Source organism: Puma concolor, chromosome B1, assembly GCF_028749965.1.
Source record: "Puma concolor isolate L17-30 chromosome B1, mPumCon1.1.hap2, whole genome shotgun sequence".
In the NCBI taxonomy this organism is placed as follows: Eukaryota; Metazoa; Chordata; class Mammalia; order Carnivora; family Felidae; genus Puma; species Puma concolor.
In genome coordinates, this window is record NC_141670.1 from 86,641,724 (window position 1) to 86,665,910 (window position 24,187).

The 24,187-nt window shown below is 38.3% G+C and overlaps 1 protein-coding gene and 1 long non-coding RNA gene across 2 annotated transcripts in view; one reads left to right on the forward strand and one right to left on the reverse strand.

The window, feature by feature from the left end:
* The window catches only part of SCOC (short coiled-coil protein), a 45,208-nt gene that overhangs the window by 18,451 nt on the left and 2,570 nt on the right, over nt 1-24,187 (reverse strand). The window lies entirely within an intron of this gene.
* LOC147581743 (uncharacterized) overlaps nt 1-24,187 on the forward strand; it is a 132,879-nt gene that overhangs the window by 8,208 nt on the left and 100,484 nt on the right. The window contains exon 2 of the long non-coding RNA XR_015250211.1: nt 82-122. This is a non-coding gene — a long non-coding RNA (uncharacterized LOC147581743). The remainder of the gene's footprint in view (nt 1-81; nt 123-24,187) is intronic.

The following is a 24,187-nucleotide window of genomic DNA, read 5'->3' on the forward strand; positions in this document are numbered from 1 at the left end:
AATTTGCAAAATGTGTTTCATCTCGTTCCTAAATAAGAACTCACATTTTCCTTTTTACTTATTTTTTTTTTCCCTTGAAAGGTTATTGAATTCATTGGAGAATGAGTGATGTCCTAAATTTGGTGAGTCAAGAATATACTCTACTTGTTGAAACTTGATTTCAAAACTAGACTTAAGAGTATACCATGCTGCTATTTGGTAAATTAAGCTGTTCATGTATACTTTTTTCAACATTATAATTTCTTGATAATAACCAATAGTTGGCTAATTTGATTAGAGTTATTTTCATTCATTGGTTTCATAGAGAAAAAGAAATTGCCAGTGTATTTTTAGAATTTCTCAAATGAGAATTCAGAAGGACTTCAGGGTCTTCATGGAATCAAGCTTTGGACTTTATGTTTGGACTTTATGGCAAAACTGAAAGTAATTGGGAATGATTCTGCATTCTGAGCAAAAATTGATGCTCATTTTTCTCTACACAAAGTAATGTTTAATCAGTTTCCCAAAGATTGGTGCTTATACCTCTGGCTGTGCAAGATTAGCCTTTAAAAATCGTTGCATATTTTATTGTAATTGAAAGTACAAATAATACAACTGACCCTCAACTTGCAGATGTTGTTGCCTAAAACAAAGGTATGTTCAGAAATAACGTTAATTAAAGGGTTAATTTAATGTGGCAAAAAGTGTGATGATGGTATGCAAATGACTGGTTTGGAAAGCCTGATCTATCAGCACTGCAACAAACATTGGTTTGAACAAGAGGAAGCCTGGGTTCCAGCTCTGGCTCAATCCATATTTGTCCATTCAATTCTTCATATATTTACTAGTTGAAAATTTTAGTTCAGGGTTTATTATAAGCTAAATACTGTAGAATATCCAAATATTTGAAATTGACCATAAATCTGTAGGGGATGAGTCACTTTTCTATACACTCCTGTTTCCTCAAGTGAAGGACTGTAATAAAGTTCATTCTGCTTCTCTAATATTATATAAAATACCACTGCATTTATCAAAGAACACTACCAGTGAGTGATACCAGAGATTACCATATTTAAGAGTCAACCTTTGATGGTTTGGTTGTGTCTGACCATCTAGCCTGTAGTAACAGGCCTGCCATAGGTCCTGAAAGCTTTCCCCAGTGATTGATCTTTGCGCCACTCCATTCCCGCTTTTAAGATTTTGGGTTTCTGTGGTTCTCTATATGCAAATCTACGATTTTTAATCATTTTGGCTGGGTGCGTGCTCCACTACATCTTCATAAAACACTTTGCTTTAAAATCAACAGTAATCATTGGGCTCTGGGAGCATAAAGGGGATTCTGTTTTAATATGACAAAGTGATTCTTTGACATGCATAGGTGTCAGGGTAATAGTGAAAGTGATATTTTGTACCAGAATGCCTTACTAGCAAGGCTAAGAGTGCTAATGTATTTTCCTACTTCCAATATACAAGCATGATTCTCATACTTCTGTTTCCCTAGTAACTGTTTGTGCTAAAAATAACCAACTTGGGAGAGTTTCTCTGTCAGGCTCTGAGATTTTACGTTACTTAAAGGCTAACAAGTTAGCCTGCTATGAATTCATGAATGCTGGAAGGAGACAGGAGATGCCTGGTCAGAGTCCGAGAACTCTATTAGGGATAGTTCGCCAGCAATGTGAGCTTCACGCTGGCTTGCTTCTGTCCTCCACATTCCCCAAGTCCCACAGTGGGGAGGCTGAGGGACCCAGGTAGGTGCCTGCACACACAGAGGGTTACAGTACAGGGAGGAATACTGAACTCAGGGAGTCCATTGCTTTCACGGCTAGTGGAAGCAAGCTTGCTTTTTAACCAGGGAGAGGCATTACCTCAACCCTTCAAGTTGCACTCTGCAAATGCACCCCAAGAAACGGTCTGGATAAAGACTTCTTAGCATGCCAGCAAGAGCATATAGTGACATGCAGGGCTCATTACGGACTGCCTCTCCCCCAAATCTCTAACTTGAATAATCTTTAGTTCTGTGACAAATTCTCATTTTTCTTCCTCCTTCCTTACACAATTATTTCAGGGAAATACTACAAAATGTCTGTCTCATAAAATGATAGGGTGCCTATAAGTCAAAATGGAAGAGAACCACACTAGCCGTCATGGAAGAAGCATCAGTAGAAGTCAATGGCACAATAACAATTGTGTTTTTTAAAATCAACCAGGTATTTTTTTGTAGCTATTTTGGAGTCCTACCTTTTCTTTTTCACTGTTTCACTGAACTTTGCAACAATCAGAAGGAAGGAAAAACCTGTCTGTAGTTTGTTTTAAATTTTTTTTTTCAACGTTTATTTATTTTTGGGACAGAGAGAGACAGAGCATGAACGGGGGAGGGGCAGAGAGAGAGGGAGACACAGAATCGGAAACAGGCTCCAGGCTCTGAGCCATCAGCCCAGAGCCTGACGTGGGGCTCGAACTCCGGGACCGCGAGATCCTGACCTGGCTGAAGTCGGACGCCTAACCGACTGCGCCACCCAGGCGCCCCTGTAGTTTGTTTTAAAATAAGTGGTTAAAATTAGAAATTTTCAGGATAGTTAGTAACACTCATCACAGCAAAAGCAGATCAAAGTGTCCTCAGTTTGAAGCAGGGATTTGTCCAGGCTGTTTTTCCCCTTTTCTCGTGAAGGCAGATAGCAAGAGAAAGGCTCGCTACTAAGGGATGAGGGCTTTGCTTGTGTCCCTGCTCAGAAACAGCCTGTGTCTGGTCTAGAGTCTGATGACAACTAATTTAAATCAGTTCAAGTCCCCTTAAAGCTGTAGAAGAAACAGGTCCTCAAGTTATCGAAAGCCCAGAATTCCTTGTTACTCATCCTTGATGATAGACTTGTGAGCTTTGAGTTTCTTTATGTACAACAGGCAGCAAATTAGAAGAAAATACAATGTAGTTTTCATTTTGGGAGAAAATTGATATGGCCTTCAGAGGTATTTTGGAGTTCATCCTTCTTACAGAAGTTTCTTCATACAAAGAAATTTTTTTTTAAAAATAAAGAAGTTTCTTTAGAGGTGATCTCTCTGTATTGTTATGTTTCAGGGTATTAATTTCATTTAGAACATTGTTTCTCCCATCAGAAGAGGTTTTTGTTGAAATAAATTTTAATATTTTTGTCTAACAAGCATCACTGGCAACAACCCAACTCTGTATTTTAACATTTCTTGCAAGCATCTCTGTGGTTCAGTTTTGGAGTTGATGTAAAAGGTGTATAGTCTGCTCTTAACATCACCTCATAAGAGCCACTGGCTCTTGTGCTGCAAGTGGCCATCTACGGGAATGGGAATTACAGAGCTTATCCTAAAGGTCTGTTGGGAAGATGAAATAAAAATATCTGAGGGCAAGTTGCTTGGCATGGTGGTCTAGAAGAACTAATTGTATCTAAAACCTCCTAAACCTGATTCCTTAAATTCCTTGAAGGGACCAGTTGATCTTCTTCATTAATGTAGTAGCCCCATTGCCAAGGTTGGTGCCTACATAATGTGTCCACAAATATAGGTTGTATGAATGAATGACTGAGTGTTCTGCCACTTTTTCTGTCTTATAAAAAGCAGGCATGTCTGTGCTGCATGAGAGGATGATAGTGTATTTCCACAGTGTCTTTCCACCTCAGAGCTCATATGACTTTCTGTCAAATTATCTCACTGCTCCTTACCACATCCCATTGAGAGGGCAGAATAGCCAAAGAAGTCATTTTCCTTATGGTTCCAGTCAGGGATCTTCACACTTACACAATATTAAGCACACATGAAATATCACCTATAGTGACAAGCATGGTGACCTCATCATAACATATACCTCTGACAACTAAAGGAGATATTCAGAATAAACTGAAAGATACCATGAATGTCATTTGGGGGCCATAGACAGGGAACTGCTAGTGACTTGAGTGCATGTATTCTCTTTTGAGATGGTACACTAGTGACCTCTAGTGGCAAAATTGATTTAAGATAAGTTTCTATTTCACGACAAAACTTTTTTATTTCATTACCTCTATCCTTATGTTTTCCTTTCCCTTTAGTAACATTTTCTGCTTGTAGAATAACTTTAATTATACACATTGATTTGTATCTGTTAACATACAAATATTATTTTTGCATTTCATAGAATCATAGAACTTTTGAGCTGAAAGAATTCTCAATTTATTGGTTTTATTTCATCATGTGCCAAAAAAGAGCCCCAGCAAAATGCCCCAGGAAAAATAAAGTGACTTGCCTGCAGTCTCACTTCGGGGATGGGAATAAAAGTCTAACGAGTCTAAGGTTCTTTCCAAACGTCAGACAACACCCCCAGCTGATGTCTGACCTCACCAGCATGAGAGACCCCTAAGGGAGAACTACCCAGCTAGGCCCGTCCTGAACCACTGAGCCACAAAAATCGTGAGCAAAATAAATTGAGTGTTGCTTTACAACACTAAGTTTCTGGGTTCGTTACACAGTAATGATAGCCATAACGACGAGTTTATTTAGGAACATTTTCCAATTCTATAAAAAATAGTGAATGAAAAATACAAACTAATGTGCAGTTCTCAAATACTCATGGACTCTCAGTCCGATAACAGGCCATAATCAGCTATAATAAATCAAAGAGCTCTAGGTCCAAATGAATACATATTCTAATTGACAAAAATATAAATTCTCCTCCCTTTATTAGTCTTCAGATTTTAAATATGTAAATTTTGAAAATATGGACCAAAAGAGAATATATGTGTTCTGTATCCTATAAAAACTTATAAAACCCTATAAAAATGAGTCAATGTCAGTTGAAAAGTACATTTTGAGCTCCTAGCGTGTTAGTCACTTAAGAGAATATAGAAGTCTCTCATGGAGTTTATTATCTATTTGTTAAGACCCATAGAACCCTCATTAGACAGAAAAGTGTAAAATAGGGTGGTACTAAGTGTGACAGAACTTTGAAGAGAAGAGAGAGCAGTTGGGCTGGGTTAGGAACACATAGAACATATGGGGGGGGGGGCATGTGAAGACACTTTTCTGACTAGTATACTCTTTATTCTCCCAACTGTAAATTCCCTGAGAGTTGGCAGTGCCTTTGCCATAATTTTTACTCTATACCCAATACCTGCCCTGTACCACGGATCCGCGATAGCATATAAAATTAATGGTTGAATGATACATGTTTGGAAGTAATAGGAAATAAGTTATATATCAAGAGTTTGAACGAAAGATTAATGGATGAAAGAGTGAATGAATGATTCGGCCGAAGAGGGCATGGAAAGTGAAGCAGGGATTTGATAAGACAGATTCCTAAGGTGGAATGACATGTTTTCCAGAAAGATTTGTTTAGACATAGTGTGCAGGATGAATTTGGTAGGAAGAGACTATAGCAGGAAGAATACATAATAACAACAATAATATCGAACATTTCTTGAGTTCTACCTATTTGTAGGGTGCTGAATTGAGCACTTAAAATACCTCATTCAATCCTCACCATAATCCTGTAAGGTAGATACTATGATTATCTTTAGTTTGCACATGAAGAAACTAAGATTCTGACATGCTAAGTTATATGGCTGTGTAAGACTGTTCCAATAATTCAGTTGTGAGAGGTAGAGGCAGTGGATATGGAGAAGAGGGGATATTAACATAAACATGTTAAAGAAAGTAAAAGCTGGATGTGTTGAAAGATTAAATCAACTCTGGAAGATAAAGGTGAGGGAAAGTTCAGAGATGACTATGTTTTTTAAGCGTCAGTTTCTAGAAAAATGATAGTACCATGTTGCAACTCTATCATGTGGATGGGTTAGCCTATACTGTGCCTCCAGCCCTTTTAAACCCAAGATTCTGAGAGAGAACTAAGCCCTCCGAAAGTATCCATTGTATGAAATAAATGATCTTCTTGTATCTAGAAAAGTACTAGTTATATGCCATCCCTGGGAACATTGAGAAAGTAGTCATAAATCGTTTTATGTGTTTCATGTTTCATTTAAAGAAACCCGGTGGCTCAGTCGGCTAAGCTTCTGACTCTTGATTTCAGCTCAGGTCATGATCTCATGATCTTGAGATGGAGCCCCACCCCGGGCTCCATGCTGGGTATGGAGTCTGCTTAAGATTTTCTCTCTCCCTTTCTCTCTGCCCTTCCCCCACTTGTTCTCTAAAGAAGGAAGGAAGGAAGGAAGGAAGGAAGGAAGGAAGGAAGGAAGGAAGGAAGGATCATGGTTGAAAAAAGGTATAATTATTTAGCAGAAGATTTCCTTTGGAAAACTGTAAAACTTATCAAAGTTCTAATTTTACTAAGTAACTTCCTAGCTCTGAGCTCCTAGACCATTTGATGTCCCAGTCGATTGAATTTAATTGTTTTGCTTTGTTTTACTTTTCTGTTTTCTCTATAAGGAATCTTCCTGGAAAGATTTTTCTCTTCTATTAGTAACTTTGGCTTTGTAAAATGATGAGTCCAGCATCTGGACCTTGTCAGTTGGTCACACTGTACCATTGTGCAGACAGCCCAGAGTTCCCAGGGCTCTACAGGTCTTGCCTGAAGCACTGAGTGCTCCCTTCTCCAAGCTTGGGGTTGGTGCCCTTTCCTTGCCTTACAATCCACTGAGATTGGGAAGGGCTTACCTCATGATGACATTTCACTGGGGAGTCCTGGGCATTGACCAGAACATCTGTCATTTACCACGCTGATGAAGTAAGGTTTCTACAGCCTCCCGATCTTAAGGCATTCAGTTTTTATATCTTTATTTTTTTTTTAAGATTTTACTTTTAAGTAATCTCTACACCCAATGTGGGTTTCAAACTCACAACCCTGAGCTCGAGAGTTGCATGCTCTACTGACTGAGCCAACCAGGTGCCCCTATATCCTTAAATATTTAAACTTAATGGAATTTCCTGGAGGGGATTATTAGGACAGAGGGGGTGATAGAAAAAGGAAAATAACAGCTCTTTCAAGTAGAACTATAAAGAATCATGGGTGAATTTTAGAATTTTAGCTAACTGCAATACAAAGTTCATATTTTGAGCTTTTTTTTGCCTATTAGCAGTGAGAATTAAAAAAAAAAAGCCTTCAAAAATAATTTGTTTAGCCAGGAATATTAATTATAGAGAATTTTCCATTGTTTATCACAAATATGTTTACTATATTTTCAAATAGTTTTTTTTGTACAAAACCATATAAGATCATTGTACCATCTGGTGCACCACCTATAATAATAGATCACATTCATTCAGCTTTCCCTAGGTGACACATGCTTTCACAAGAACTATCTTATTTAGTTCTTTCTTAAAAGTTTATTTATTTATTTATTTTTGAGAGAGAGAGAGAGAGCGAGCGTGTGCACGAGCGGGTAAGGGCAAAAAGAGAGGGAGACACAGAATCCAAAGCAGGCTCCAGGCTCTGAACTGTCAGCACACAGAGCCTGATGTGGTACTCAAACTCACGATCCATGAGGTCATGACCTGAGCCGAAGTCGGATGCTTAACCAACTGAGCCACCCAGGCGCCCCTATCTTATTTAGTTATTAACACAATTTTTATGAGGTAGGCACTTGCTGTCCCCATGGTCTGGATGAGGAAACCAAAGTTAGAGAGCTTCAACATGTCCCATGTTACCACTGCTAGTTGAGCCAGGATTTGATTTCAGAGACTTCAACTGAAGAGCTTAGAAAACCAATCATTACTCAGTACTGTCTTAAGAAAAGGCATACTCTATAAATGAATAACAAATAGGAGAAAACAAACAAACCTTAGCAGCAGTGTTTGTATGTGAACAGTTAATAGATTTAGCAGCAATGATTGTAACTATTGCAGATTATCAGTGCTTAAGCCTAAATTTACCTGAGCCACAGAGTCTCTTTCCATGTGCTTAAAATAATAAAACTAAAACTTTTCAAAAATAATTATTCAACTCTGGTGAGGTATTGCTTGATCTCCAAACCCTTAAGCCAACAACCAATAGGGAGTGTAGTCAATGTCAGAATGAGAGGAACAAAAAATGCAAAGGTCAGGCCATGAGATCAAGATGGAGAATAAAAGAAGGAGGACCTGAGACCTCTTAGATGTGAGAGAGACAGAGAGAGAGAGAGAGAGAGAGAGAGAGAGAGAGAGAGAGAGGAAGGATAAAGCAAGGCATGGAAGGGAGAAACAAGGTCACAAAGGGCCATCAAGAGAGGATAAAAGGCAAGGTAAAGAAAACAGAGTGGATAAAAACTTGTAGGAGGAATGAGGAAAAAGGGAGAAAAAGAGAAGGCATGAGGTACAATGGATTAAAGATGCTACTATGAACTGATTTTTATTAGTGTTGAGTATGAGACAAAATGTGATGAAGTGTTTTCCTTCAAACATTGTAGGAGGAAGAGTTACGAAAAATAGTATAATGACACGATAAAGACAGCCAGCTCTGCTATACATCACTTTGTAACATTTTGTAAGGGTGTTATATCTGATATGTGAAAGTTAAGACCATAATCCTAACTTACTGAGTCCTGATTTTGAGATCTGTATGAAACACTAGTGTTCGGTTTATAAATATCCCATCTCCCAAGAGAAATAAACGTTCACAACTTTAAAGAAATTAAGGCTAACAACTTTGGGGGTCCCAGCCACATGGTAATAGGAACAAGTGCTGTCTTGTACCCAGTGGCTGTTCACTTCAGGAGGAACGCTGCTTAAGGCTCAAACCAGATGTACTGAAGTTACAGCCTGAATTGAGTGCCTGGTACATCCTAGGCTCCACTGAATATCTGTTAAGTGGATGAATGAATAAAGGAGTATTCAGTATTTCCTTGTTGGTCGTCTCTCCCTATCTCTCTTTTCATATACTAAGAATTAGAAGCCATTCAATAATTTAGGAAATCATGTCTCTATTCTGATATAAATAAATACATAACTAGTTTGATGTGAAATGAAATATTTACGTAGTCTCAAAATATAGAGAAGAAATAAAGCAAGTATAAGTGAGAATTTTAATAGTTCATGGAGGTAGGAATAGAATCTATATATACTTGATTAAGATGCTACCTATAAAGATTTCAAACAATTATGTAGCTCTTCCTTTTCTCCTTCTCTAAGGATATACTGAGGATTATAACTCTTACAGTAAATTAGGAAACCATGAGTTTACTTTGATACAGATAGATAGATGAAGATAGATAAACAGACAGGTAGATATGAAATGGAATATTTCCATAGTATCAAAATATCTCACCCCAAAATACTAGTTTATTACTAAAAGAAAAAGGAGTAAGATACTACCATAATCAAAGGATAAAAGTTCACCTCAATAGTAAAGGGGCAAATAGAAATTATGTACCACCTGATAGGATGCAGTGAGAAGGACACAGTGTCACTTCTGTGATATTCTTGCCAAACTTATTGATCTTGAGGACTATTTTACAAAATAACTACCCTATAATCTTTAAAAGTATTAAGGTCATGAGAGTCAAGTGAAGGTTGAGGAATTGTTCAGACTAAAGAAGGCTACAGCAACATGATGACTAAACGCAATTCATGATCCTGTACTGGATGCTTTTTCTGTAACGGATGTTATCAAGGCAACTAGTAAGACAAATTCTCTTTGAAGATTGGGTGATAGTAATGTATGAATGTCATTCTCCTGGCTTTGTTGTCTGTATTGTGACGATGAAGAGAAAGTTCTTGTTTGTATGGAATACACACGAATGCTTCCGGTGGTGGTAGAGCATTGGTTTGGCAACTTACTCTCAAATAATTCAGGGGGAAAAAAAGAATCCTTTTTAGGATACTTGCAAATTTTCTATAGTTGAGATTGTTTCAAAATAAAAAACCAAAGCAAGACATGACTGTCCTGAAGGGTGGCATTTATAATTCATGTCTTATCTCCCCTGCTCTTCTTGCCTGTGTGTCCTATACTTAAGTTTGCCACTTTCTACGTATTATTTTTTAAGACAGATTCCTGTGTGCATCACTAAAAAATGCAAAAGGCTGTTAGTGATGTCTTGATAGATGTCCCTAATCCTAGCACTGGTAATTTCACATGCCTCTCAAGATCAGCACTCCTGCTAGGATTTATATCTTACTTCCATATGCTAGAAAAACTCTTCCTGTTAATCTTTAAAGAAGAAATTATTGCATAAATATAACATGAAAATGTAATAACCTATAATCCCTTCACACTAATAAATACGTTGTTTTGAATTCTCTTTCCATCCTGGTCCATATATATAAATTACCTTCGCATGGCTGTAATCACAACATAGATACAATTTTATATTCTACCTTTCTTGTCTAAACATATTCCAACATTGTCAGAGAGACCCTGGGGCTTTTTGTGCCCTCTGATTCTATGATTACATTTTTGAAACACTGACCTCATAATATAACTAAGGGACCACATTTCATTATTCAATACCTGCAGTGTGGGTACCTTATTGCTTCTACCTAGTCAGTATAATGTGGTCATGCTATCTAACTAGTAATTTCTACCCAGATGCATTGTCATCTGACAAAAGGCTTTGAAGTCACTCAGACCTAGGCTGGAATCCCACCTGTGCTTTGTACAAGTTACTAACCCTTTCTGAGCCCCACTTTTTAATGTGAAGAGTAGGGATAATACTGATCACATGGTATTTTTGAGGATTAAATGAAATAATGAGTGTGGAGTTCTTGGCATAGTGCCTGGTATGTATTAAGCTCTTTGTAAATGTTTGTTATTATTATTCATCTAGGAGATACATGACCAGTTAGTAAAATGTGGGCTTACTCCAACTATTTAATTTTGTGACTCTCTTAGTTGTGAGGAGTGCTGGGTTACTTTTTAGATGATATCAAGTATCCAGAGAGTTAACTAGGATTTCTAAAGAACCCAACTGATTTTTAAATCATCATCAGAATTGAGAACCTGTGGAAAACTAGAGTGACAGCTGATTAATCCTCTTTCTCTAATGCCTGCTTTCGTTTTTCTGACTCCCCAACCAAAACCAAAAACAGAAACAAAAAAGTTAAAAAACAAAATAAAACCTTTAAAGATTTAATCATTGGAACATGACAAAAATATTTCATATACAGTTTGCTTTTAAAAAGTGATCAGTGAGCTATCAATTTGCCTAATTCCTTTCACAGTCAAATGATTACATACTATGGAAAAAGGATAATGTCTCAACTTACAAAATGGGCCAATAAAGGAGTTACTGTTTGTGTTAATAGAAAACATACTGCAAAAAAACTATTCTTCGAGAAATTCCTTGAAATACAGGCTTCTCTGGGCAATTGTGTGCTTGGGAATCACACTATGTAACAGAGAGGCATTGGCTGAGAAATTTAGGGTTTAGGGGCCAACAGTCACTGCCAACTGTGACGGAGTCTCTCAAATTATACATCAATTGCATTTTATTTACAGAAATTCTGGGGTTTTTTTTTTTTACACTCTTTTCAAAGCAGAAGGGACAGGACTCCACTGTGTAAGTTGAGAAACACTATAATAGCACAAAGCTGAAGCCGTTTAAAATTCTAAAATAAAAAGGGATAAAAAAAATCTTCTAAATATTTTTATAAATGAAGCTTTCTGAAGAGTTATTGTGACCTTAGAAAAACCCACTAACCTTGCCGTTAAGAATGAAAATGAAAGCAGAATTTCACACGGATGACCAAATAATAGTAGTCTTTTGTCCACTGGGAAAAGGTAGTAAAGATTCTCAGGAGGGATAAAAAAGGGAGAATGTGTTTTAAAATGCAAGCTTTTTCAAACAGCTTTTCGTAACATCATGCTACCAGACACCGGAGAACCACGCATGTGCACAGCCAAGGACTCTGAGCCAAAGTCATTAAGCTGACAATGAAATGTGTGTGTGGAGAAACAAGGGAACAATGATTAAATGGGGAAGAAAGCCAGTGAGGGCTGAAAAGAAGCGGTTGTTGGCTGCGTGCAACCTGGGAAGGCTGGTGGAGGGAAGACCCAGGTCACTGAAACAGAAAGAGAGCAGGGGAGACTCACTGTTCTCCCGAACCATCCATTGGGCTGCCACTGAGTCCTTTCCATGTCCAATGTCAAGGATTGAAAATGAATGCTAATGTCTATCTGTGCAAGCAAAACATGTCTTTCTGGGACAGTTTTTACAATAACTCTGGTTCTGTGATTGATGTACATATTATTTCCAGAAGGGCCACTTATAACTTTTGGATCATTTAAAATTTTTATTCCTAGGGTTGAGGAGTTCAAGGAAGCTGGTTCATCCAGTTTGTCCTATTCTTTTAGAGTTGTCCTCCCTTTCCATATCTTCGGATTCTCTTTGAAAGCTTAAAGAGAATCTTCAAAGGGTTGCTTGAGGGAACTATAAGGGTCTAAGGAACTGGGATCTGACCCTCAAATTCTGAATGAGTCAGGCTGGCAGGAGACATGGGAGAAGAAGTGTGTCCAAAGCTGATCTAACCCAACTGGAGCCTTTGTGAAAGGAAGGTCCTGATGTTGGAAAATAGCTGCCTCACCCTCTTCTCAACAGTAAAAGGGCCAGGGAAAAATCAGCATTTCATTAGGTCATGAGCTCAGGTAAATAAAATTCACTCCTGAGGTTTTTTTTGTTTTGTTTTTGTTTTTTATATCATCTATGGATTTTTCATTAGAAAAAATTAGCACAATTATGAAGGATTTTGTATATTTTCACATAAAAGATTCTTGCTCCCATTTTTTTTTTTGTTAATCTAATGAAGAAGAAAGAAACACATTTCTGATACAAGACAACTGATGGATGGTTTTGTCTTTTAAAGGAAGAGTCAAAATATTGATACTTATCCTTTGATGAGAAAATGAGAGAACACTCTAGATTACTGAAAACATGCAGATACTGTCCTAACACTCTATTTCCTAAGCTTGTTTATTAAAACTAGTTTTTGCATTATGCTAGATAATTTATTTCAGTTAAGTGGATTTCCTCCGATTGAAGATTTTTCACAGACAGAGCCCTTACAATTTCTAGCAATACATTAGTGACCCTAGAGCCATGCAACTCTCAAAAGCTACTGAGAAGCAGAGTTAATCTCCTTTTTCTCATTGAATCTCTTATGCTAAGTCTCTAAGGCATTTTGCTGGGCCAGCGGAGGTATTCCTAATGCCACTGTCCATATTATCTTCAGCCTACAGGAACAGATATTCCACTCAACCAATGTCATTATCTATACTTATATGGATCCCACATGTCAATTAAGATTTGCTGAAACTTTCTGCCATTGCTGGTGCAGTGAGTACATTTGTTCAGTTCTTCTACAAAACCATTTCTATCATGCTAGAGATGATCTTCTTTTTGACATCCCTAAGGATGTCTGAATAATCTTTTTTTTTTAACTTTTTAAATGTTTATTTATTTTTGAGAGAGACAGACAGAGCACAAGCAGGGGAGGAGCAGAGGGGGGGGTGGGGGAGACACTGAATCCAAAGCAGACTCCAGGCTCTGAGCTGTCAGCATAGAGCCCAACTCAGGGCTCGAACCCATGAACCATGAGATCATGACCTGAGCTGAAGTCGGATGCTTACGCGTCTGAGCCACCCAGGAGCCCCCCTGAATAATCTTTTAAATTAATATTCATGGCCAAATTTATGGTAGAGGGTAAATAGAGATGACTAGGGAAAGCTTCACTGTTCCTGACCAGCACACATGCAGATGCTTGCCTCATCTTTGTGTACTTATTTAACGATGCCTCCACTCTGGGACTCTCATCTGTACACTATCCTCCCAAAAGGTCCAGAGTGACTGGCAAAGCCATTACCAGCAGTGCCGCAAACCCTCGGGAGCGTCGGAGCGTCGTGCTAGCTGCAAACACTGGCTCCATTCACCATCAGAAAAGAAAGGCCGGCTCCCTTTTCATGGACAAAACTCCTGCCATGGCTCAGTGTGTTTCCCAGCTGGATAGCCACAAGTCTATTTCCTTCCTTAGCTGTATTATAATGGAGGGTGAGATGAAAAGCAATACAAGCCCTTGATACCTTTTACTTGGAGTGCTAACTAATGCAGGGCCTCGTGTCTGATCTTCTGCTTGGCTGAGGGGATGGCAGATGGCCTTCTGAAAGCTTTTCAAACCCAGGCTGCTTTCAGCAGGGCATGAGGAGGGTATTGTTGCATTTTCCATATAGTGGTAGGAAGCAGCACTGAATAAAAGCGCACAACAATTGTGCCACTTCTCTGGGAAGCTTATTACAACCTTACAATGAGGGCTAATTGGCTGATGCCAAAAGCAGACGCAGAAGCAGCTTTGAATATTATTCAGGAGAGGTTTTGGAGAGCAGAGTCAGGAAGGAGGCTGAGGCATAAAGGAGAACAGCGATGGGAACAACAGCGGCAGGGAAGACGTGAGGGCCAGGATGAAGAGGAAACAGAGGAGCTGTATTATTTTTATCAGAAAAGACTCATGCTCTTGTTTAGAGTTTGTTCACATCCACCTCCTCCTTCTTCCATAAGCCTCCTTATCAGGAGGATGTCAACAGGCAGTCCTGGCTTACAGAGTCCACAGGACGCTGCCGTTACTATGACAACTGATGTGGCCAAATCTTGGAGCCTTTAAAGAAACTTTTGTGTGAGCTCCTTGAAATGGGCAGAGGATGAACTAAAATGTACTGAACACTTTCTGTATGCCAGGCTAGTTCAATAACTTTCCTTTATTGTTTTGTTTAATCTTCAAAACAATTCTGAGACATATTTTTATGATCACTTTGAACTGAGGAAACTGAGGCTCAGGGATGTTAAATAATTTGCTCTAATGGATTCACATCCAGGCATTTCTGGCCCCAGAGTTTAAGCCCTTCCTGCTACACTACCCTGAGCCAATTTTTCAAATAGCCAGGCCCTGCCTACTACCGGGAACATGATAATACAGCCTCAATAAATGTTTTCTGAAAGCAGCATTAAACTGATTCACAAATGAAGATACAAAACAAATGTTAACAAGTATAATTTTCATAGGAGATGATTTTCAGCTAGGGACTGGCCTGCCTAACTGGCCCTCACCCCAATATACACACAAACTCAGTCAGAATTCTTTAGCAAAAATATATTGGCTGTTTTGTGCTGGACACTGTGCTAGGTTCTATAAGTACAGACATTTAAAAACCCAGGCTGTGTCCTCTAGCAGCTCACAGTCTATTGGGTAGGACATATACATCAATACAATATGCTGTGAAAAAACATAGGTAAAGGTAAGCTTGGGGTTCTCAGGAAGGAGAAAAGAAACCTAACTCAGCCTCAGAAGGTCAAAGAAGGCTTCCAGAAGGAGGAGATACCTCATTAGGTTCTTCTTTTTTTTCATGTTTATTTATTTAGTTTTGAAAGAGGGAGAGAGAGAAACAGAGCAGGAGTGGGGAAAGGGGTAAAGAGAGAGGGAGACAGAGAATCCGAAACAGCTCCAGGCTCTGAGCTGTCAGCACAGAGCCTGATGTGGGACTCGAATTCACAAACCGTGAGATCACGGCTAGAGCTGAAGTCAGAAGCTTAACTGATTGAACCACCCAGGCGCTCCACTCAGTGGATTCTTAAAGGATGAGTAGGAATTAGCTAGGCAAGAGAAGGGTGAGTGGTATTATTCCATGCAAAGAGAACAGCATGGACAAAGTCCAGAGGTATGACATAGTACATGCATGGAAAATGGTTTCTTACTGCGCCCAAACCATGTTTGTGGGAAATGACGCTGAGGAGAACTCTAGCACCAAGCAGAGGGAACCTTTAAATACCATGCTAGGAGTCCTGGACTTCATCCAGCAGGAAATGCAACACATTGATTATTCTCTGCAGGGAAAAGGTATGGTATGGTCAGTGTGGAGGATTGATTTGAAGGGATAGGAATTGAAATAGGAAGAACAGTTGGGAGGTTGATGCTGTGGTTTATGTGGGAGATAATGAGGGCCTTGTTCAGGGAAGTGGTGGTAGGGATAGAGAGGCCAGATATATTTGAGAAACAGTTTCAAGGTCAAGTGAACAGGAATCAGTGACTGTTTGGATTGTGAGAGATGAGAATGAAATAATGACATACGAATTTCTAGCTTAAGGAACAGGGTGGATGATGGGACCATTCATTAAGATTGTGAATCAGGAGTGGGAACAGATTGAGGGGTGAGGGTGGGGGGAGATAAGTTCCTTTAACACCTGGGACATTATCTAGTTGCCTAGGAAGCAGATGGATTATGAATCAGAAACTCAGAAGAGAGATAAAGACAAATGATAAAGAATAAAGATTCAAGACCAGAAGTGTGAAAATAGTTTTTTTCTGCAATCCCATCCATCCTGCAGAAATGGTTTGTTGGGACCTCTGTGATATCGTTTCTACAATTAGAATTAGGTGAAAACCATGGGAAAATCAGGAAGTTGCACATACAAAAAATCTTCATCTCTGGTGTCCCTTGAAAATTCTGCTTATTTGCATTTCTGTTTCTTCATGGCAAAGGTCAGCTAGAAGTGGAAAACAGCTCTGCATTCTGGTCAGGGCACGTGCTCTCCAGGGAGCCAGAGTCCTCACCTGACTGGACTCCTGGCCCTTAGGCTCAGCATTGGTTACCATTTTATCAGCACAGTTTGCTCTGTTGCCTTTCATACAGTAGAGTTAAGATAAAAGTAAACTTTTATTCTTCCTTTACCTCAATCAAAAGTAGTAAATGAAATTGAGTCCAAGAGGACTATGTGTTTCAAGGAAAATGGTGATAAGAAATGAAGAATGTGCCTGTATATTTGATATGCAAACAAAGCATGTCCTTCTTGAAAGAATTAAACTTAAGACACTATTGGAAATAAATTTTATTAAGAACAATATCTGCTGTATTTAAAAGATGCATGGGGTGCCTGGCTCAGTCTGTAGAGCTTGTGATTTGATCTCAGGGTCGTGAGTTTGAGCTCCATGTTGGGTGTAGAAATTACTTAAAAATCATATCTTTTCATAAATAAATAAAAGAGCTAATCAAGAAGTTAAAGAGGAAATTAAAAAGTACATGGAAGCCAAAGAAAATAATAACACCACAGCCCAAAACCTCTGGGACACAGCAAAGGTGGTCATAAGAGGAAAGTATATAGCAATCCAGACCTTCCTCAAGAAGGAAGAAAGGTCTCAGATACACAACCTACCTAACCTTACACCTTAAAGAGTTAGAAAAAGAAAAGCAAATAAAACCCCAAACCAGCAGAAGACAGGAAGTAATAAAGATTAGAGCAGAAATCAATGCTATCAAAACTAAAAAAACAGTAGAACAGATCCATGAAACCAGAAGCTGGTTCTTTGAAAGAATTAACAAAATTGATAAACCCCTAGATAGTTTGATCAAAAAGAAAAAGGAAAGGACCCAAATAAATAAAATCAGGAATGAAAAAGGAGAGATCACAACCAACATAGCAGAAATACAAACAATAATAAGAGAATATTACCAGTGATTATATGCCAATAAAGTCAGCAATCTGAAAGAAATAGACAAATTCCTAGAAATGTATAAACTACCAAAACTGAAAGAGGAAGAAATAGAAAATTTGAACAGACCCATAACCAGTAAAGAAATTGAATTAGTAATCAAAAATCTCCCCAAAATCAAAAGTCCAGGGCCAGATGGCTTTACAGGAGAATTCTATCAAACATTTAAAGAAGAGTTAACACCTATTCTCTTGAAGCTGTTCCAAAAAATAGAAATGGAAGGAAAACTTCCAAACTCTTTCTATGAAGCCAGCATTACCTTGATTCCAAAACCAGACAAAGACCCCACTAAAAATGGAAACTATAGACCAATTTCCCTGATGAACATGGATGCAAAAATCCTCAACAAGATATTAGCCAACCAGATCCAACAATACATTAAAAACTTATTCACCACGACCAAGTGGGATTTATACCTGGGATGCAGGACTGGTTCAATATCCACAAAACAATCAATGTGATACGTCACATTAATAAAAGAAAGGACAAGAACCACATGATCCTCTCAATAGATGCAGAGAAAGCATTTGACAAAATACAGCATCCTTTCTTGATAAAAACCCTCAAGAAAGTAAGGATAGAAGAATCATACCTCGAGATCATAAAAGCCATATATGAAAGACTCAACGCTAATATCATCCTCAGTGGGGAAAAGCTGAGAGTTTTTCCCCTAAGGTCAGGAACAAGACAGGGATGTCCACTCTCGCCACTGTTATTCAACATAGTTTTGAAAGTCTTAGCCTCAGCAATCAAACAACACAAAGAGGGGCGCCTGGGTGGCGCAGTCGGTTAAGCGTCCGACTTCAGCCAGGTCACGATCTCACGGTCCGTGAGTTCGAGCCCCGCGTTGGGCTCTGGGCTGATGGCTCAGAGCCTGGAGCCTGTTTCCGATTCTGTGTCTCCCTCTCTCTCTGCCCCTCCCCCGTTCATGCTCTGTCTCTCTCTGTCCCAAAAATAAATAAAAAACGTTGAAAAAAAAAATTTAAAAAAAATAAATAAATAAAAAAAATAAAAAAAAAAAAAAACAACACAAAGAAATAAAAGGCATCCAAATAGGCCAGGAGCAGGTCGAACACTTGCTCTTCTCAGAAGACATGATACTCTGTATGGAAAACCCAAAAGATTCCACCAAAAACTGCTAGAACTGATCCATGAATTCAACAAAGTCACGGGATATAAAATCAATGTACAGAAATTGGTTGCATTCCTATACACCAATAATGAAGCAACAGAAAAAGAAATAAAGGAATCTATCCCATTTACAATTGCACCAAAAGCCATAAAATACCCAGGAATAAATCTAACCAAAGAGGTGAAAAATCTATACACTGAAAACTATAGAAAGCTTATAAAAGAAATTGAAGAAGACACACAAAAAAATGGAAAAATATTCCATGTCTTGGATGGGAAGAACAAATATTTTTAAAATGTCAATACTACCCAAAGCAATCTACATGTTCAATGCAATACCTATCAAAATAACACCAGCATTATTCACATAGCTAGAACAAACAATCCTAAAATTTATATGGAACCAGAAAAGACCCTGAATAGCCAAAGCAATCTTGAAAAAGAAAACCAAAGCTGGAAGCATCACAATCCCAGACTTGAAGCTATATTACAAAGCTGTCATCATCAAGATAGTATGGTACTGGCAAAAAACCAAAAAACCAAAAAAACAAAAAAACAAAAAAAAACACAAAAAACAGACACTCAGATCAATGGAACAGAATAGAGAACCCAGAAATGGACCCACAAACATATAGCTAACTAATCTTTGACAAAGCAGGAAAGAATATCCAATGGAATAAAGACAGTCTCTTCAGCAAGTGGTGCTGGGAAAACTGGGCAGTGACATGCAGAAAAATGAACCTGGACCACTTTCTTACACCATACACAAAAATAAACTCAAAATGGATGAAAGACCTAAACGTAAGACAGAAAGCCATCAAAATCCTAGAGGAGAAAGCAGGCAAAAACCTCTTTGACCTTGGCCGCAGCAACTTCTTACTCAACACGTCTCTGGAGGTAAGGGAAACAAAAGCAAAAATGAATTATTGGGACCTCATCAAAATTAAAAGATCCTACACAGCAAAGGAAACAATCAGCAAAACTAAAAGGCAACCGACGGAATGGGAGAAGATATTTGCAAATGACATATCAGATAAAGGCTAAGTATTCAAAGTCGATAACGAACTTATCAAACTCAATACCCAAAAACAAATAATCCAGAGAAGAAATGGGCAAAACACATGTATAGACACTTTTCCAAAGAAGACATCCAGATGGCCAACTGACACATGAAAAAATGCTTAACATCACTTATCATCAGGGAAACACAAATCAAAACCACAGTGAGATACCACCTCACACCTGTCAGAATGACTAACATTAACAACTCAGGCAACAACAGATGTTGGCAAGGATGCGGAGAAAGAGGATCTCTTTTGCACTGCTGGTGGGAATGCAAACTGGTGCAGCCACTCTGGAAGACAGTATGGAGGTTCCTCAAAAGATTAAACATGGAACTACCCTGTGACCCAGTAATCACACTACTAGGTATTTATCCAAGGGATACAGGTGTACTGTCTTGAAAGGGCACATGCACCCTAGTGTTTATAGCAGCACTATCAACAATAGCCAAAGTATGGAAAGAGCCCAAATGTCCATCAATGGATGAATGGATAAAGAAGATGCGAGATATACACACACACACACACACACACACACACACACACACATACATACATACAATGGAGTATTACTTGGCAATCAAAAAGAATGAAATCTTGCCATTTGCAACTACATGGATGGAACTAGAGGGTATTATGAGTGAAATTAGTCAGTCAGAGAAAAACAAATATCATATGACTTCACTCATATGAGGACTTTAAGATACAAAACAGATGCATATAAGGGAAGGGAAGCAAAAAGAATATAAAAACAAGGAGGGGGACAAAACATAAGAGACTCTTAAATATGGAGAACAAACGGAGGGTTACTGGAGGGTTTGTGGGAGGGGGTATAGGCTAAATGGGTAAGGGGCATTAAGGAATCTACTCCTGAAATCATTATTGCACTATATGCTAACTAACTTGGATGTAAATTAAAAAAAATAAATAAATAAAGAGAAGGGGGAAAAAAATAAAATTAAATAAATAAATAAATAAATAAATAAATAAATAAATAAATAAAAGATGCATGATGACTTTCCATTTGTTTGTATCTTCTTTAATTTCTTTCATCAGTGTTTTATGGGTGTCAGTAGTTAAAACTACCCAAAGCAATCTACAGATTCAATGCAATCCCTATCAAAATCCCAATGGCATTTTTTACAAAAACAGAAAAAATAATTCTAAAATTCATCTTAAAACACTAAAGTCCCCAAATCGCCAAAACAATCTGGGGAAAATAAATGAACAAAGGTAGAGGCGTCATACTTCCTGATTTCAGTATAATAAAAATACATTGCAAAACTGTAATAATTAAAACATAGGATACTGGTATACAGAGAGACATATAAACCAGTGGAGCAGAATACAGAGTCCAAAATAAAGCCATGCACATACAGGCCCCTGATCTTTGACAAGAGTGCCAAGAATATACAATGGAGAAAGGATAGTCTCTTCAATAATTGTGTTGGGAAAACTCAATTCTCACATGCAAAAGAATAAAATTAGACCCTTACCTTACACCATACACAAAAATCAACTCAAAATGGATTAAAAACTTAAATGTAAGACCAGAAGCTATAAAACCTCTAGAAGAAGATATAGGGGAAAGCTTCATGGTATCAGTCATGGCAGTCATTTTGTGGATATCGCACCCAAAGCACAGAGAACAAAAACAAAAACAGACAAATGAGACTACAACAAACTAAAAAGCTTCTACACAGTAAACAACCAATAGAGTAAAAAGGCAACCTATAGAACAGGAGAAAATATTTGCAAATTATGTATCTGATAAAGAATTAACTTCCAAAATATATAAGGAGCTCCCACAACTCAATAACAAAATGCACTAATAACCCAATTAAAATTGGGCAAGGGACTTGAATAGACATTTCATCAAAGAAGACATATAAATGGCTAACAGGTATGTGAAAAGATGCTCAATGTCACTTAATTATCAGGAAAATGCAAATCAAAACCATAATGATATATCACCTAACATTGTTAGGACAGCTATCATTAAAAAAAAAAAAAAAAAAAAAGACAGGTGTTGGTGAGGATATGAAGAAACTGGAACACTTTCACACTATTGGTGGGAATGTAAATTTGTACAGCTGCCATGGAAAACAGTATGAAGTTTCCTCAAAAAGTTAGCAATAAGGGTGCCTGCCTGCCTCAGTCAGAGTACACAACTCTTGATCTTGTGGTCATGAATTCAAGCCCCATGTTGGGCATAGATATTACTCAAAAAAAAGTTGAAAACAAAAATACTATATGATCCAAGAATCCCACTTCTGGATATTTATCTGAAAGAACTGAAATAAGGATCTTGAAGGGATATTAGCACTCTCATGTTCATTGCTGCATTATTCACAATAGTTAAGATGTGAAAACAACTTAAATGTGCATCAACAGATGAATGGATAAACAAAAATGTGTATATAAACACAAAGGAATATTATTCAGCCTTAAAAAAAAGGAAAGAAATCCTACAATATGCCATGGTATGAATGAACCTTGTGGACATTATACCATGTGCAAGAAGCCAGTCACATGAGGACAAATACTGTATGATTCTATTTATATGAGGTATCTAAGATAGACTGGTAGAAGCAAAGAATAGAATGGGAGCTCTGCAGGGGGGCTCTGGGTAGAAGGGACAGGGGGCTGTTGCTAATCAACAGGTATGTTAAGGTGAGTAAGTTCTAAATATCTGGTGCACAATGTTGTTCCTATAGTTAACAACACTGTACTGTGCACTTAAAAATCTGTTAAGAGGGTATATTTCATATTAAGTGTTCTTACCACATTAAAATAAAAAAACTAAAAAAATATGCATAGTGAAAAACCTAATAAACTGAAAAAGAATTTAAATTTCAATAGCATTTTTGGAAATTGAATGAAATAAATGACGAAATACCATGAATCATTGCCTGGCCCTAAAGGTGTTGAATTTGCAACCTTTATTGTAGTGTCACTGGTATATAGTCAAGATGTGAGAATGGAGCTCAGAGGTGTGGTTGAGATCATCCAGAGAGTGTGTCTAGAGAGAGAAGAAAAGTAGGCCAAGGGCAGAATCTTGGGGAAACACTTGAGGAAAAGGAGCCTGAGAACGATGAGAGAGAGGTTGAAGGGTGAGAAGCATCACACTGAGAAGTGTGAGAGCATCAATTCCAGGGGAGCAAAAACATGGGAAGGAAGGAAGGAAGGAAGGAAGGAAGGAAGGAAGGAAGGAAGGAAGGAAGGAAGGGAGGAAGGGAGGGAAGAAGAAGGGAGGAAGGAAGGGAGGGAGAGATCAACATTTTCAAATGTCTTTGTTCTGCTGTTGTATGTGTCCAACCCAGAAGGGAGGCCAGTCCAGCTACAGCATAACTTAGACCAGAGATTCCCAAACTACCTTGGTTCACAATGCCCTTGAGTCTAAGGAATTTTTTCACAGTGCTCCAAAGTCAAGAGAAATACCAAAAAGTTCCAGGTATTAAGTATTTAGGTCCAAGCATCTTAAGTAACTTATGTCCTTAAAACTTAGTAATCATTTGAAAAAAAAAAAAAAAAAGACACCAAATTGAGGGAAATCTTAATTTCTTTTTTATTTCATTCTTAAATAAACAATCACTTACTTATGGAATGTGTGCACCTGTTGGGCATTGTACACTTTCTCTAACCTTCTCAAACTGACACCCTCATTAACTGACCTACATTGATTTTTACGCAGAACTTGCTTTTTATCTCAGAAACCATAGTAAATCCAGCATGGAAAGAGATGTAGCTCTATCTCATGTGAAATTGTGAACAATCTCTAGCTAGCTGTTCTCACAATGTCTGATAGAGTTTGATGTGCCCCATAGAGCCCCTATAGGTTTGCTGCAGTGCCCTGAGGCACCTTGGCACACAGTTTGGGAACTATGGGGTTAGACTATATGAGCTGATCTATAATCCTATAATGTATAAGTTTGTTTCTATAGAGACGGTTGGTCTGAAATCCATACCAATAACCTACAAATGAATTTATGGAGTATGACTAATTTCTGCTTTGAATAACTGCTGTCACTGCTAGTTTTCATAGCTTTTTACCAACTAGCTTAGGAAGTAGGATTACCTAAATAAATCCAAAGTTTAATGCCTTCAGTCCTCTCCCCAAGGAGTTAGCAAATATATTCTCCTTTCTCTTGCCTTCCTTCGGTTAGAAAAGAAACAGTGTTGGGGCGCCTGGGCGGCTCAGTTGGCTAAGCGTCTGACATCGGTTCAGGTCATGATCTCGCACTTCATGAGTTCAAGCCCCGTGTTGGGCTCTTGTGCTGACAGCTTGGAGGCTGGAGCCTGCTTCACATTCTGTGTCTCCCTCTCTCTCTGCTCCTTCCCAATTCACGCTCTGTCACTCTCTCAGAAATAAATAAATACTAAAAAAAAAATTAAGAAAAGAAACAATGTAGAGGGGTTGAGGTGGTGAAAAGAGACAGTGACTGGATCTAAAGCAGCCACACTGGGAATCAGCATAGAGTACAAGGGGCCTGACTGTGTGTTCAAAGTCCTTGTATGAGAACCTCCATTATCTAGCAGCTTCAGATACCACATGTGGCTAGCCAGTGTGTACCTCGGGCAAGTCACCTAACCTTTCTGGACCTCCTCTGTATTTATATGTG